This window comes from Boleophthalmus pectinirostris, unplaced genomic scaffold, assembly GCF_026225935.1.
Source record: "Boleophthalmus pectinirostris isolate CB_2022bp ecotype Guang Dong unplaced genomic scaffold, ASM2622593v1 HiC_scaffold_12, whole genome shotgun sequence".
Classification (NCBI taxonomy): Eukaryota; Metazoa; Chordata; class Actinopteri; order Gobiiformes; family Gobiidae; genus Boleophthalmus; species Boleophthalmus pectinirostris.
The window spans coordinates 37,423,994-37,441,493 of NW_026571018.1; the positions used below are offsets into that span (position 1 = coordinate 37,423,994).

Here is a 17,500-nt window from a genome sequence, read left to right on the forward strand (position 1 = left end):
AAACCAGGACTAAACCAGGTTTAAACCAGAACCAGGACTAAACCAGGACCAGGACTAAACCAGGACTAAACCAGGACTAAACTAAAACTAAACCAGGACTAAACCAGGACTAAACCAGGACTAAAACCAAAAACCAGGTCTAAACCAGGTCTAAACCAGACCAGGACTAAACCAGACTAAACCAGGACTAAACAGTCTAAACCAGGTCTAAACCAGGACTAAACCAGTAAACCAAAACCAGGTCTTAAACCAGGACTAAACCAGGACTAAACCAGGACTAAACCAGGGACTAAAACAGGTCTAACCAGGTCTAAACCAGGACTAAAACCAGGACTAAAACCAGGTCTAAACCAGGTCGAAACCAGGTCTAAACCAGACTAAACCAGGACTAAACCAGGACTAAAACCTAAACCAGGGACTAAACCAGGACTAAAAACCATGGTAACCAGGTCTAAACAGACTAAACCAGGACTAAACCAGGACTAAAAGGTCTAAACCAGGACTAAACCAGGTGTAAACCAAGACTAAACCAGGGCCAAACGAGATCTCAAGTTCCAGGCAGTTATTTCCCATGGTTCTTAGTAAACAATGCGGCTGATTGGATGAAAAGTCGCTTCTGTGTCTGTCGTTGTCTGAAAAACTGTTATTCAAAGTGAACAGATGATATTTTACAGTCTTATTTGGCAGATTTGACCACAACGTAAAGATCATTTCACTTGAGGAGAATCGGTTCAAATCAGGAAGAGTCCGTTTATTCTGAGACTCAAAGAAACAAAACACAGAGCTCCTTCAGCCCGCGCCGCTCGCTGAGGTGTGACAGAGGCCCGTCTCGAACCCGTCACACTCAAATGAGACGACTGCACCCATGGGACTGGTTTTAGTCCTGTTTAGTCTGGTTTACATGGTTTAATCCCGTTTTAGTCCCATTTAGTCCCGGTTTATATCTGGTTTTGCCTGGTTTAGTCCTGTTTTAGGTCTTGTTTTGTCTTGTTTAGACTGGTTTTAGTTTTTAGTCCTGTTTAGTGCTGTTTAGTCCTGTTTATCCTGGTTTAGACCTGGTTAGACCTGTTTTAGTCCTGGTTTGTCGTTTTAGTCCTGATTTTAGATTGGTTTAGCCCTGTTAGACCTGGTTTTGTGTCCGGCAATGGTGAATTACTGAAAAAAATATAGCTCAAAATGGAACAGAAATTCTCACCGTGTAATCATTATTCAACAAAGTAATGTAATCCAATACCACTCACTGAAACAGTAACTGTAAGGTCAAACCAGGACTAAACTAGACTAAACCAGGTCTTAACAGGTCTAAACCAGATCTAAACCAGATCTAAACCAGATCTAAACCAGGACTAAACTATTCCGCTCAAACCAAAAACATAATTCTACATTGCCTGTACGTGCAGGTCTTTGCAATGATCTCACAGAAAACAGCGTGAAAAAGCACAAGACCAATGTTCCGCAGTGTGACATTAATATACTCATCTCTATGGAGTCAAACACATACAGCAGCACCAGGCCATGTTACAGTTCAGATCTGTGGAGAGGCGATCCTCCTCACAGTAAACATGCAGGTTTTCCAATGGATTTACGAGAAATAAAGCGTAAAGGCCACATATTTATTACCACAGTGAGTAACATTCTACCCCAGGAATAACACGTCTATGGATACAAACAGAGAAAAGTTCCGGAGTGCAGCTTTAAAGTGGATTATAGAGGTTATATAATGTGAGGAGACCAACAAAGGAGAGGAGGAGGAAGCAGAGGAGGAAGTTAAGCAGAGGCGACATGTGGATAAAATATTGAGGTGAGCAGAGGGAGGCCTGCAGAGAGGAATTCTGGGAAAACCATTAGAGAAACGACAGAGGCTGGAAGCATCACGCACAAACACTGAACCGTGATCGAAAAATATGGAGAATATCGGCAAGTGTGACTGTAAAATATGGAGAATATCGGCAAGTGTGACTGTAAATATGGAGAATATCGGTGTCCTGGTTTAGTCCTGGTTTAGTCCTGGTTTAGATCTGGTTTAAACCTGGTTTAAGTCCTGGTATAGTTCTGGTTTGGTCCTGGTTTAGTCCTGTTTTAGTCCTGGTATAGACCTGGTTTTAGTCCTGGTTTAGCCCAAAATGTGAAAACAAGAAAATCCCGCCGTGAAATCCATTTATTTCAACAAAGTAACTGTAATCCAATTACCACTCACTGAAACAGTAACTGTAACTGAACACAGTTACTCATAATTTATAATTTGTACTCTGATTACTTAACTCTGGTACATGTAATCTGTTACTCCCCGACACCGGTTACAGTTGAAATATTCTCTCTGCCAAGTGTGAATAAAACAGACGTGCGTTCGCTCATTGGTTTTTATTATTTTATTTATTAACCTCAACGACCTCGACCTCATCAGCTCCTCCGTGTGACCCTTGACCCGACGCCCTCCCGTTTTTAATCCCCACACGACCTTCCTCTGACCTTGACCCCTACGTCCTGCCTCCTATCTCCTCGATTTACCCCTCCCCCTCCACTTAATAACTCCACGTAACCGCTCATCGCCGTCGTCCCAGCTCAGTCTGCTCATTACACTCTGACCTTAAAGGTTTTATGGAGGATTTTTTTTTTTGTTTCAAATTGTCAATGATAGATTATAGATGCAGTCGCCTTGTAATTATGATGACCAAAAAAAAGAATAAAAATTCATCAACTCTGGACGTGGTGGGGCCAACTAATAACGGGACTCTGTTCAAAGTGAAACATTTAAAAACATTTCGGATGAATCAACAACAAAAAATAAATAAATAAAATAAAATCTGAGATGACAAACTAATACAAGAAACACATTTGTACAAATCTAAACTACAGGGTTAGACGCTTTTATGAACAATTTTTAATGCAGTCTGTTTATGACTAAAAGTGACTAAACCAGGACTAAACCAGGACTAAACCAGGACTAAACCAGGAGTAAACCAGGAAAAACTTGACCCAGGATTAAATAAGGAGTAAACCAAAACTAAATCAGGACTAAAGTAGGACTGAACCAAAACAGGACCAAACAGGACTAAGTTAGGACTAATTCAGGACTAAACTTGGACTAAAACAGGACTTGACCCAGGAGTAAACCAAAATTAAACCAGGACTAAACCAACACTAAAACAGGACTAAACCAGGATTAAACCAGGACTAAATAGGACTAAACCTGGACTTAACCCAGGACTAAATTAGGACTAAACCAAAACTAAACCAGGACCAAACCAGGACTAAATAAAAACTAAACCAGCATTAAATCAGCACTAAATTTGGACTAAGCCAGGAGTAAACCAAGACTAAACCAGGACTTAAGTCAGGACTACATAAGGACTAAACCAGGACTAAACCAGGACCAAACCAGGGCTAAATTAGGACTAAACCAGGACTCGACCCATGAGTAAACCAAAATTATCCAGGAGTTAAACAGGACGAAATAAGGACTAAACCAGGACTAAACTGGACTAAACCTGGACTAAACCTGGACTTGACCCGTGAGTAAACCAAAATTGAACCAGGACTAAACCGGAACTATATTAGGACTAAACCAGGAGTAAACCAAGACTAAACCAGGATTATACCAGGACTAAATTAGGACTAAACCAAAACTAAAGTGGGACTAAATTAGGACTAAACCAGGACTTGACCCATGAGTAAACCAAAACTAAACCAAGACTAAACCGGAACTATATTAGGACTAAACCAGGACTAAACCGGAACTATATTAGGACTAAACCAGGAGTAAACCAAGACTAAACCAGGATTATACCAGGACTAAATTAGGACTAAACCAAAACTAAACTGGGACTAAACCGGGAGTAACCAAGACTAAACCAGGATTATACCAGGACTAAATTAGGACTAAACCAAAACTAAACTGGGACTAAACCAGGAGTAAACCAAGACTAAACCAGGATTATACCAGGACTAAATTAGGACTAAACCAAAACTAAAGTGGGACTAAACCAGGACTAAACCAAGACTAAACCCCCCCCCGGACTACCAGGAGGAAACCAAGACGTAAACCCAATTAACCAGGGACTAAATTAGGACTAAACCAAAACTAAAGTGGGACTAAACCAGGACTAAACCAAGACTAAACCGGGATTTAACAAGGACTAACCTAGAACCAGAGCAAACGGACCAAACCAGGTCTACAGAACAGCCACAGCGGGACCAGCTCGACTTTACCGCCGTGTTCTACCTTCTCTTAATGACTCGATCTCGTACCACGTCCCGTAATTAAACTGGACAGAGACGAAGACACCTACTTCAATAATCAATAATGGAAATTTTAACTCGGCGACTGCGTACCGCGCCTTATCTGATCTACTCGCTCCGTACACGAACGCACACACACACACACAGAAAATGATGCATAAACCAGGTTACCGCTGTCAAAGTGTAACGGGACCGACAACGATCATTTTTCTCAAGCCATAATGAGAGAAATCAATTGTAATTTCAAGCCTTCATGACTCACTCTAATATTTCCTGTTTACAAAATTGGAAAATAGCACGTGGGACTGAAACGGTTATTGAGTTAGTTTGGGAAATGGGAGTTTAAGTGCGCCACCTGTCAGCCAGAGCGCGACAGATTCGAGAGGTCAGTTCGTTTGGTGAAAAACTAACGACAGAACGGACACAGAGCGCTAAATAGGTCAAACATCTCGCTCAAAGTAACAGGAGTAGAAGTAGTAAAAATTAGAGCCCGACCGATATGGATCTTGTTGTGGCCGATATGAAACCGATATAATGGGAGTTGGAGCTGCCGATATATTTAGTGATGTAAAAATTCACTGTAAATCTTGAATTGTTAATAAAACTTAGGTTTGGCTCTGGTGGATTTTAAACTGGGTTTATTTAGGCAACATTTACTGTTATTCTGACTCTTACTCATATTTACAGACAGTAGTTTGGCTAATGGCATTTTCCATCACATTCTAGTTACTAGTGATGGGTATTAGTTTTTTTTGGAAACCGGCTCTTTTTGGCTCGGCTCACTAAAAGCAGCTGGCTCTTTCGGCTCCCAAGCGACTCTTGAGATTGTTTTGTTGCAAGCAGGATTAAACCAGAACTAAACCAGGACTAAAACAGATTTAAACCATGTGTAAAACAGGACTAAACCAGAACTGAACCAGGACTGAGTGTCGGGACTCGGTCTCTCCTGCACTCGAGCCCAAGATTAGTCCTGGTTTATTCATTTTATGCTGAACTGCAGCCAAATATGCACTTTTTTTTTTTTTTTTTTATCCTATGCACACGCAGATTTCTGAAAGTTTCGTTTTCAGCCGCTGCTGCTGTCAAACTACGGTCGACATGCGACATGAAGAGAAAAAGTGAGAAAAGAGAAAACACGGCTCCCAATAAGGATCAGGCTCCCGTTGTTCACTTCAAAGAGCCGGATCTAAGAGCCGCTTCGATCGCGACCGACCCATAACTCCTAGCTAGTAAATAAACAATCGCTATTAGCCTTTAGCCGTAAAAACGTGCGCACCGCGGTAATTAATTATATGCATAAATGTGGATCATTCACACGTCTATTCACAGCTCATTTACATCAATGCAGGTTCAGTAACAAATATACGGCCAATATAATCACTTTACAATAGACCAATAGAAAACAGACTGTTTATGTGTGAGGAGCTACAGCAGCTAATCGCTAATAACAAATAGCCAAAACTAGCTTCAAAGTCGACATATTTCCAACACTCAGCGTCACACAGGCTCCTCCCACATCACAAGTCTGAACTAATAAATGTCCTTTTAATCCAGACTCAAACCGATTGTCCGTAAAAAGAAAATAATCTCAGTGTTGCGCACATGGATCTATGTCTGCAGGTGTAAACAAACACACACGTGAGTGAAGTGACGTGACTTCTGTGGTGTGTTCAGGGACAGTACGACACAGACAAATTACACCACAGATAATACTGATGCGGAGTCACATATTTGGACATTATCTGTCTGTAAATTGGATTAAATAAACATAATGTAGAGAGTCTAAGCTTTATACGAGGTTGATAACATGCCACGGTGAAATATCGGCCCCATCAGCAAACATCCAGGTGCCCATATCGGCCAATAATATCGGCCAGCTGATATATCGGTGGGGCTAACCAGAATACAGAGAGAGAGCTTCACATCTGAGTATGAAAAAGCTGTTCTTAAAGGGCCCATCTCATGCAAAATATCAGTAAATGTTCAGGAAAAAAAGACTAAATCATGGCTGTGATACTAAAAGTGTTTGTTAAACCACTCAGTTTGTGCAAAGATCATAACAGTCAAAATGTGAAATGTGTCGCATAAATGAGTTTCCTTCCTCTGAACAAACAACAAAAGTGTAGCTGTAACAAAATAATTGAGTAAAATATACCAAAAAATACTCTTGGCGATATATCGATACAGCAGCCCACGATATCAAAACTGTATCATCACATTAAACGACGTGATATATTGATATTTTGATATTTTTGCACACCTCTAACTAACACACGCTGGTAAGATAATATAAAACACCAGAATCTAATTTGAACATTTAGAATCTTTCCAAAAGCACCAACTGTAGCGTTTCTTTTTTTTTTTTCATATATATTTTATTTAATTTTAGTTTTTTTTTCCTATATTGTGGTCTTACGGCCACACAATATTGCCACAAAATATACAAGTAAACAAATGCCACATTTAAACCCCCTCCTCCCCTTTCCCAAACCCCGATTCCCTCCCCACACCCACCCGTAACAGACGCTGAAAAAAAAAAAAAAAAAAAAAAGAGAAAAATATATACTAATAGTAATAATAGTAATAATAATAATAATAATAATTATTATTATTATTATGATTATTATTAGTAGTAGTATTAGTATTATTGTTATTATTATTATTATTATTATTATTAATAATAATAATAATAATAATGTATTTATTTATTTAATTATAATTTATTTATTTTATTATTATTATTTATTATTATTATTATTATTATTATTATTATATTATTGACCAGAAAATTATGATAAAAATAAAGAAACATAATTACATTAATATATACAAATTACATATATTTACATACATACACATAAACGCACACACTCAAACACACACCCATAACAAATGCATTCAAAAGAAAATAAAATTAAAAAAATAAAAATAAAAATTACATATTTAAATATCTGTGTACAGGTGTCCATATTTTCCAGAACATATCTTGTTTGCCATTTCGTTCATAAGTCAGTTTTTCCAGGGGAATGGTTGATGATAACTGAGTGAACCATAAGTCCAGTGGAGGTAAATGTGGGGTTGCCCACTTCAGAAGAACATATTTTCTTGCCAAAGACGTCATAATCATTAACATAGACTGGGTAACATTATCAAAAAGTTTGTCAGGACAAAGACTGAAAAGAGCTGTAGCGTTTCTAATAAAATAAGATCCGTGTTAGATAAAGACGGTTTGAGAGGATTTGTGAAGGATGACAAACGTCTGAGTCAGCAGTGACCTGTTTATGATGCGTGTGTGGTGAAAGTTCACTCGAGTCATGTTACAAACTGACAAACGCACTGTGACATGACACAGACAGTGTTGGGGAGTAACAGATTACATGTACTGGAGTTACATAATCAGAGTACAAATGATGAGTAACTGTATTCAGTTACAGTTACTGTTTCAGTGAGTGGTAATTGGATTACAGTTACTTTGTTGAAATAAATGGATTAAACGACGGTATTTTTCTGTTTTCACTTTTTTTTTTTTTCCCCATAATTCCACTCATTGCCGGAAACTAAACCAGGTCTAAACTAGAAACTAAAAAAGGAAACTAGAACTAAACCAGGTCTAAAACCAGGACTAAAACCAGGTCTAAAACAAGGTCTAAAAACCAGGTCTAAACTAGAGCTAAACTAAATCTAAACCAGGACAAAAACCATGTCTAAACTAGAACTAAACTAGATCTAAACCAGGTCTAACCCAGGTCTAAAACCAGGACTAAAACCAGGTCTGCACTAGAGCTGAACTAGATTTAAACCAGGTCTAAAACCAGGACTAAAACCAGGACTAAAACCAGGTCTAAACTAGGTCTAAACTAGGTCTAAAACAGGACTAAAACAGGATTTAACAGGACTAAATCCTGCTGTGTGGACGTGTCTCCTCCTCTTCTATCAATAATATTTTTTATTTAGTTCAGTAAAGTCTGGGCTTTTCATTTTCTTTTAGCAAATAAAACATCTTATGTTACGATTTCCTCGTCTTTGCTACTTTGCTAAGTAATCCAAAGTATTCAGATTACGTTACTCACTTTACATTTTTGGGGTGTGTAATCTGTAATCTGTAGGGGATTACATTTTAAAAGTCACCTTCCCAACACTGGATACAGCCAAGGACACGCACATGCACATGCACATGCACAGACACATGCACAGACACATGCACATGCACAGACACATGCACACACATGCACAGACACATGCACATGCACATGCACAGACACATGCACATGCACAGACACATGCACAGCACATGCACAGACACATGCACAGACACATGCACAGACACATGCACAGACACATGCACAGCACATGCACATGCACAGACACATGCACATGCACATGCACACACATGCACATGCACACACATGCACAGCAGCACGGCACAGTGAGGAGGGTTAATACAATAACAGCAGAGATCATTTAAACAGCACATGCCACCAGGACCGGACACAGACGAGCCACCGAAGCAGACCTCAAAGTACAGCACATCAAAGTCAGGAAAAGTCACGTTTTTAATTTAATCTACAGGAACTAGGCCTGGGTATCACGAAGAAGTTGCCGATACGATTCATTCCTCGATACGTAGGCCATGAAACGATGCATATCTCGATACAGTGAGCTTACGATCTGATACGATTCGATATATTTCAAATAATTTCGATACGGTTCAAAGAAAAAATAAAGGCTAAATGATGGTTGTGAAACTAAAAGTCTTTGTTAAACCACTTCTTATGCAAAGTTCATATGAAAAACGCCCATTTTAATCCACAAAACAGTGAAAATGTGTTGATTAAATAAGTTTTCTTCCTCTGAACAAGCAACAAAACTGTAGCTGTAACAAAATACTTTAGTAAAATGTTAAAAAAAAAATACTCTTGGTGATATTTCAATCTTTTTGCACACTCCTAATAGAAACTGTATATAAGATTTTCATATGTCCCCAGATAAGAAGTAAACATGTTCAAATCAAATATAACTTTTACTGATAATTGGGTTGCCAGTTTTAAAGCTGAAATCCAGTGTGTTTAAACTGAAAATGTGTCTCTCTGATCTGAACGGTCACTCCCGATAAACCCCAGCTCTTTAAAACCAGGACACCCGGTCACGAGGATTTTTTTTTCAAGGGCTAGTGACAGTCCTCTGCGCTTCAGAATTACTGTGAAGTTTCCTGGAATAATTTAGCTGGAGTTTTTTAGACCCTTCGGTCTGCTTCGCGCGCCACAGAATCTTCACCTCAGTTTTGGCTTTGCCCGCTCCCGTCTTTCAAAGAATCGAAAATTTCTCGGCAACCGGTCTCGGATTCTCCGCCGTCGCATTTGTGCTGCGAGGAAGCGACAGTTTGAAAAACCCGCGCCCGAACCGCGCAAAGTCCCCGCAGGATGGGAAACCTTTGCTTTCTTAAACTCGTATCAAACACGGAGAAGCGGGGTCAAAGAAAATTGGGTGAGAGGAGTGCCGTGGGCGAAATTCCGGCGGCAACCTTTAAGGGACAGATGCAGGTGTTCAGACTGTCTGAAACCAAGTCCTGTGTAGAATAGACCATCAGGGACAGCGGTCTGACCCAGAGCTCTGTATTAGAATTGTATTGGACAGGGAATAAATTCTTTTTACTTTTAATCGATCGATTCCAGTTGTGATTTTTGATAGAACACGCCTAACAACGGAAGGACTGTCGGCACGGCGTACGCTGGGGACTGTCTGCGTAGTGTACGGAAGGAAGGACTGTCAGCGCGGCGTAAGGGACGGGTGGGTCAGTCCGCGCGCCGTATGGGAAGGGGGACGGTCTGCTGCATAAAATGTTTTTATTAATGCGAAATAAAATCTCCAGCACAAATTATGCATGATATTCTTACATTCATCTTTTTTGCATTTTACTTTATACTCATATTTAGTTTGCGGGACTGCAGTTTATCATCCCTGCCGCTCGCTCCCGTGTCGTTTAGCCCCACTCCCGCCCGCGCCCGCAGCGAGCTTTCAAAATGTGTCCCGCGTCGCAGTGGTTTTTCGGGGTCTATTCTGGAGGTTCTGAGTTTTCACTAGAGCCATAGTCTGTCCATATACTGTAATTTCCGGACTAGTGAGTGCACCTGAATATAAGCCACATCAACTAAATTTTAAAAGAAACATTTTTTTTTATACATATATAGGCCGCAGCTGTCCATGAGCCGCAGGTGTCCACGTCTTCAAGAACGTCTTCAAACTGGGCCACCTGCTTTTATTGCCCCTGAAAGCTTTTGTGGTCTTTCTGAATTGAGTCGCTTTTCTTCCATCTCTCACTATTTCCTTCTTCGACAGCCTTTGCCTTTAACGTAAAAGCTGCATCATCTGCATTTCTTCGTGTGTTTTCCATGAGGAGTGTGTGTGTGTTAGAGATGCGCGGATGGGCTATTTTTTCATCCGCAACCGCGACACAAAACTCATCATCCGCCCGCTGTCCATTTTGCACCGAAGGTTTTCAAAACCGCACCCGCCCGCCATCCGCCGATTGATTTTAGATTTTAGAACAATCATACAGCAAACAAACTAAGGAGCCTCGATAAAAATGCAAACTCTATAGCTCATTCATTCCAAAATTCGCTCAGCGTGTATTGTTCACATTCTTAATTGTCCGTAACAACCCCAGACTCACCTGGTTTTCATGCGCAACGTTTTCCGACTAGGCTGTTTTTGAACCTTCTGGCCTTCGTGTTGGATGTTGTTACATTCTGAACATTCTACAGTTACTGTTTCAGTGAGTGGTAATTGGATTACAGTTACTTTGTTGAAGTAAATGGATTACACAGCGGTATTTTCCTGTTTTAACATTTTGGGCTAAATCCCCTTTTTAATACATTTTTTTTTTTTTTTTTTTTTGGTAATTCCACTCATTGCCGGACACTAAACCAGGACTAAACCAGGACTAATTCAGGATTGAACCAGGACTGAACCCAGGTCTAAACCAGGACTAAACCACGACTAAACCAGGAATAAACCAGGACTAAACCAGGTCTAAACCAGGTCTAAACCAGGACTAAACCAGGTCTAAACCAGGTAAACCAGGACTAAACCAGGTCTAAACCAGGTCTAAACCAGGTCTAAACCAGGACTAAACCAGGTCTAAACTAGATCTAAAACAGGACTAAAACAGGCTTTAACAGGACAAAACCATGCCGCGTGGACCTCTTCCTTCGTCTTCTATCAATAATATTTCTAATTTGGTTCAGGTCTAAACCAGGACTAAACCACGTCTAAACCAGGTCTAAACCAGGTCTAAACCAGGTCTAAACCACGTCTAAACTAGATCTAAAACAGGACCGTTGCGTTGTCCCGAACACAACGGAAAGTGTGGAATTTCTTGTACAAATCATCGTTAAATCCACATTTGTGCTTCGGTTCGTTACAGACTGACCCACTGTTTGTGTCTCGCTCCTTCTGATGCAGAGACACATGTACACACCTGTTTGGTCACGACACACACAGCAACATACATTCGGTTTGTCGATTAAAATTAACGTAATCGATGAAATTCTTAATGATCAATTATCGATGCCACTTATAGTCCGAAAAATACAGTAAATGTCCCAGTGTATGACGAGCAAAGCCTCAACTGTATGAGCTCACTGCACTTTCCTTCTGAAACTACAACTATTTCAACATTTTACAAGTATAAACTCTGACATCTTGACGAGGAAACAGCATCATAACAGAGGCTTCAAATAGAGATAAGTGATAAAAGCAATAGTGGATCTAACTTTATTTTTGGAGACTAAACGAAGCGAAACCTCCACAGCTGAAAAACAGAAGCAGACATGTTGCCCTCTCTCACAGGAAGTCAGCTGACCACAGACACTGTAAGCGACGGTAACGCTCCCGCCGTTTCCCAGCAACGGCCGCAACTAAACACAACGAGAGCTCATCTTAAATTTAAATGAAACTCGCACATTTCAGTCCTGCACAGCTGCCGCGCTTCTCAGCCGTTTCACCTCGAGAACAGGGTGACCAGTATTTCAAAATAAAAAAAAAACCTGGGACCTCGCGGCCCTGATTTCAGCAACTATTTGCGGGTACAAGACCCGGTGCAAGACTCTGTTACAGCGCGTAACTTCTACCTTCCTTCAACGTGTCCAGAAGTCCAACTTTTGTGTGATTGGTTTTGCATCGTCCTCTGTCTTTTGGGTGTGAGCGCAGGAGCCTTTGTCGGTGCAGAACGTTTCGTCGACGTTGTGGATTTCGTCGGGGAGAAAACTTGCAACCGTACAGCACTTCAGAATCACACTGATAGAGATTGAACATGTATTTAAATTTGGCAGCTGAACACATTCTGTACTGTACAGGAGACAGGAGTCGCTTGGCCAGTCAGGACGCAGCGGGAGAAACGCAACACGTGTTCATACAATGTAAAAAAAAAACAGGGCATGCAAAATTGCACAAAAAAAAAAAAATCTGCGAGACCGCGAAAAGTGAACTGCGATAGAGGGAGGGACGAGTGTAAACCAGGTCTAAACCAGAACTGACCCAGGTCTAAACCAGGTCTAAACCAAAACTGACCCAGGTCTAAACCAGGTCTAAACCAGAACTGACCCAGGTCTAAACCAGAACTGACCCAGGTCTAAACCAGGTCTAAACAGCGTGGAGTTCTTTGTCAGTCCTTTCGCCCGCGGTCACCTGAAGGTCTACGAGGGCGCATCTCCGGTGTTTCACCGCTGCTGATATCGAGGTGATTTTAGCAAATTTGTATGAAGAAAAACCCACCACTTCAATCCAGGTTAAAAAAAACACTGTAACGCGCGTTACTCACATTTGTACCGAGTAAAATATTACTATTTTTTCCCCTGTAATGCCGAACATTACTGTGTTACAGCAAAAAGTAATGTATTACTGTAATTCGTTACTTTTATAACGCGTTACTCCCAACACTGAATATGAGTAGGCCTGCGCTCGTATTTACCCCCGAAACAAATCAGATTCTTCACATCTCATCTTTCCACGAGCCTGAAAAACCAGCGTCAAAAACATAAGCCAAATCGTCCCTCTGTGTAACACGACGCCAACTATTTACAGACGACATGTCCCCGTGTGGACAGGCCGACTTCACCGGTCCCTGCTGACTCGTATCGTCTCCCAACTCACATTCAGATTAAATTACACGAAGAGAAGGACGAGGAGGAGGAGGAGGAGGAGAGCGTCTTTCCCCTCTAAACTCAATCAGGTGAGAGGTTATCCACGGACGCTCAGACCAGCAGCTCCAGGAAACCGCCGGCAGAAGCAGGATTTCCCCGGGACAGTCCCACTTTTGAGCCTGTGTCCCCCCCTGTCCCGGCACATTTATCCAAAACCACAGATTTGTTGCCATTTTATACAAGAAATGTCCCAAGTGTCACTATTTTTGACCAATTTGATTCCTGCCAACAGTAAAAAAAAGGCAAACTTTTGTCACTTGTTTAGGTAAAATACGAAAAAGCTGCTTAAAAACAACCAAAACACAAATAAAATGTGACTATACTGACGAGGGACGGGCAGGATTAGTCGATTACTCAACAACAAGACAAACAGTCTGCAACATACTGAAAAAATGTAATCCCCTACAGATTACAGATTACACACCCCAAAATGTAGTTTGTAATGTAATCCATTAAATTACTTAAAGTGAGTAACGTAATCTGAATACTTTGGATTACTTGATTTGCTGTAGAGAAGCAAAGACGAGGAAATCTTCACATAAAATGTTTTATCTGATAAAAGAAAATAAAAAAGTCCAGACTTTACTGAACCAAATTAAAAATATTATTGATAGAAGAAGAAGGAAAAGGTCCACGCGGCATGTTTTAGTCCTGTTAAAGCCTGTTTTAGTCCTGTTTTAGATCTAGTTTAGACCTGGTTTAGACCTGGTTTAGTCCTGGTTTAGTCCTGGTTTAGTCCTGGTTTAGTCCTGGTTTAGACCTGGTTTAGACCTGGTTTAGACCAAGTTTTAGTCTTGGTTTAGTTCTGGTTTAGTCCTGGTTTAGACGTGGTTTAGTCCTGGTTTTAGTCCTGGTTTTAGTCCTGGTTTAGTCCTGGTTTTAGTCCTGGTTTAGTCCTGGTTTAGTCCTGGTTTTAGTCCTGGTTTAGTCGCTGGTTTTAGTCCTGGTTTAGTCCTGGTTTTAGTCCTGGTTTTTAGTCCTGGTTTAGTCCTGGTTTTAGTCCTGGTTTTAGTCCTGGTTTAGTCCTCCTGGTTTAGTTCCTGGTTTTAGTCCTGGTTTTAGTCCTGGTTTAGTCTTTTAGTCTGTTTAGTCCTGGTTTTAGTCTGGTCCTGGTTTGTCCTGGTTTAGTCCTGGTTTTTAGTCCTGGTTTAGTCCTGGGGGGGGCTAGGTTTCGAGATCAATGAGAATCAAGTCAAGCCTGTGAGAGCTTTGCCTATAATGTCCCACAGTATGGATTAAAAAAAAATAATAATATAATATATTATATATATATATATATATATATATATATTTATCAAACTGCAATTTCATTCTGCATATATTCAAAGTTATTTTTATTCAAACAAAAGGCCATGAAAAGCTTTAATTATTACTAGGGCCGAGTATCATGAAGAAGTTGCTGGTACAACACATACCTCCATACAGTGAACTTTCTTATTTCTTATTTTATTTATTTGCAAAGGGACAGTACATATTATTGAACAGATAATAAAGTTCCATCCGTTTTAAACAGACCATGTATGAAAAATGGAACAAAAATTATTTCCCAAATTTCAAAGACCTGAAAATCATGTAAATAAATGGATGTATTTCATCATATCTTGTGTTATTCCATCTTTGAACTGTTGATGAAGGTACAGGATTTAAAAAAATTAATAAAAAATTTAAAATGATAAAAATTTGCTTGGAAGGACTGACATATTTTATAGAAATAGTTTCTTTCATTTTGAAGTAATATTAAAGTATTCAGAAGAAATAAGTTGACAAATTATGTAAAATCATGCACCTTCTACTTGTTTGCACAATTTTCCCTCCGTTACTTTTCTACATTACGTATCTTTCTCCTCCTCAACTTTCTCCTTTACAACTTTCTCCTCCTCAGCTCTGTTCTCCTCGTCTTTCTCCTCCACAGCTTTTTATTTCAATAGTTCCTCTAGTTTCTGAATAAGAGACATTTGAATGTCAAAAATCTGCCCGTTTCCCTCCGTTACCACTTGACCGGACCCAGATATTTCAAATCGATTCAATATGGTTCAATAAAAAATTTTTTAAAAAGTCTAAATCAGGTCTGTGATACTAAAAGTCAAAACAAAATAACAAAATAATTCTGTGAAATATACCAAACAACACAGCAGCGTGTGACATCGGTGCTTGTCTCCATGGGGACAAAGCGACAACAAGCAGGTGCACCTTTAAAGCTCCTTCAGACGCTCTGTGAGAATAAATAAATGTTTCTGTACGTGTGAGGTCGGTGCGGAGTATTTTCCATCGAGCTCCAGAGCTTCATTCACCGGTGCTTCTCACCGGACAGAGAGACGAGGCCCGCGGACGTCAGGAGCAGCGCCGTAATGGACCCTGATGTTATTACGGTTCAATAAGTGAACCTAAAGTCCATCCTCCGCTCCACAAATAAACCTGCAGCTCATCGCATCGCACGAGAGAAGAGGAGAGAAGAGAAGAAGAGAGAGAGAGGAGAAGAGAGGAGAGAAGAGGAGAGGAGAGGAGAGAGAGAGAGAGAGAGAGAGAGAGAGAGAGAGAGAGAGAGAGAAGAGAGAGAGAGAGAGAGAGAGAGAGAGAGAGAGAGAGAGAAGAGAGGAGAGGAGAGAGAGGAGAGAGAGAGGAGAGAGAGAGAAGAAGAGAGAGAGGAGAGGAGAAGAGAGAGAGGAGAGAGAGAGGAGAAGAGAAGAGAAAGAGGAGAGAGAGAGAGGAGAAGAGAAAGAGGAGAGAGAGAAGAGAGAAGAGAGAAGAGAGAGAGGAGAGAGAGAGAGGAGAAGAGAAAGAGGAGAGAGAGAGAGGAGAGAGAGAGAGAGAGAGGAGAGAAGAGAAGAGAGAGAGAGAGAGAAGAGAAGAGAGGAGAAGAGAGAGAGAGAAGAGAGAAGAGAGAGAGAGAGGAGAAGAGAGAAGAGAGAGAGAGAGAGAGAGAGAGAGAGAGAGAGAGAGAGAGAGAGAGAGAGAGAGAAGAGAGGAGAGAGAGAGAGAGAGAGAGAGAGAGAGAGAAGAGAGAGAAGAGAGAGAAGAGAGAGGAGAGAGAGAGAGAAGAGAGAGAGAGAGAGAGAGAAGAGAGAGAAGAGAGAAGAAGAGAGGAGAGAGAGGAAGAGAGAGAGAAGAGAGAGAGAGAGAGGAGAGGAGAGAGAGAGAGAGAGAGAGAGAGAGAGAGAGGAGAAGAGAGAGAGAGAAGAGAGAGAGAGAAGAGAGAGAGAGAGAGAGAGAGAGAGAAGAGAGAGAAGAAGAGAGAGAGGAAGAGAGAGAAAGAGAAGAGAAGAGAAGAGAGAAGAGAGAGAGAGAGAGAGAGAGAGAGAGAGAGAGAGAGAAGAGAAGAGAAGAGAAGGCACCGTCCGGAAAACACTCCACTCCGCGCACTCTACAAACTCCAGAGCTGAGAGCACCGTGTCGCTCCCCCTTCAGAGCACCATCACAACACAATCAGAGTGTTTTCCACGAATGAAACTGCTGCTGCACATCGCGTCGGGTTTGTGAAGTTGTAGTGTGTGTGTTGTGTTGTGTGTGTGTGTGTGTGTGTGTGTTGTGTGTGTGTGTGTGTGTGTTGTGTGTGTGTGTGTGTGTGTGTGTGTGTGTGTGTGTGTGTGTGTTGTGTTGTGTTGTGTGTGTGTTGTGTTGTGTGTGAGACAAGAAACTACTGATACAAAACCAACGATACAAAGAAAACATGAAGGAAACAACCAAAGCTCAATGAGGATGAGAGACGAGGTGAGACAGAGAGAGAGACAGAGAGAGAGAGAGAAAACAGGAGAGAGGAGATGAGAGAGAGAGAGAGAGAGAGAGAAGGAAAGAGAGAGAGAGAGAGAGAGAGAGAGAAGGACAGAGACAGAGAGAGAGAGAGAGAGAGAGAGAAAGAGAGAGAAAGGAAATAGGAGCAAGAAAGAGAGAGGAGATGGGGGAGGGGGAGAGAGCGAGAGAGAGAGATAGAAGGAAAGAAAGAGGAGAAGAGAGAGACAGAGAGAGAGCGAGAGGAGACAAGAGAGACAGAAGAGACAGAACCAAGAGAGAGAGAGAGAGACAAGAGAAGAGAGAGACAGAGAGAGAGCGAGAGGAGACAAGAG

At 41.0% G+C, this 17,500-nt stretch overlaps 1 protein-coding gene across 6 annotated transcripts in view; it reads right to left on the reverse strand.

Annotated features, from left to right (window-relative positions):
• Positions 1-17,500, reverse strand: part of LOC110169267 (rap guanine nucleotide exchange factor 6-like) — a 413,544-nt gene that overhangs the window by 210,432 nt on the left and 185,612 nt on the right. The gene's annotated exons all lie outside the window — the stretch shown is intronic.